The sequence below is a fragment of the Buceros rhinoceros genome, unplaced genomic scaffold, assembly GCF_000710305.1.
Source record: "Buceros rhinoceros silvestris isolate BGI_N320 unplaced genomic scaffold, ASM71030v1 scaffold24823, whole genome shotgun sequence".
NCBI lineage: Eukaryota > Metazoa > Chordata > Aves > Bucerotiformes > Bucerotidae > Buceros > Buceros rhinoceros.
The window spans coordinates 4,995-5,195 of NW_010404568.1; the positions used below are offsets into that span (position 1 = coordinate 4,995).

A 201-nucleotide genomic window follows, 5' to 3' on the forward strand; every position below is an offset into this window, starting at 1 on the left:
CGGGCGAGCCCGCGGCCAGCCCCTGCAGCAGCTGAGCCTGGCTGGGGGTGCTCCCTGGGATGCCTGGAATGAGACGTGGCCTGGAGACCTTCCTGCGGCCATGGACAGCAGAGCGTTCACCCTGCTCTGGAGCTCAGCCCTGGGTGAGCCCTGGTGGTGTCTGGAGCAGGGAGGTGGAGCAGAGGTGATCACCACAGGCAG

The 201-nt window shown here is 68.2% G+C and overlaps 1 protein-coding gene across 1 annotated transcript in view; it reads left to right on the forward strand.

Annotated features, from left to right (window-relative positions):
- LOC104491075 (very low-density lipoprotein receptor-like) overlaps positions 1-201 on the forward strand; it is a gene marked incomplete at both ends in the record, with an annotated part of 11,292 nt that overhangs the window by 4,505 nt on the left and 6,586 nt on the right. The gene's annotated exons all lie outside the window — the stretch shown is intronic.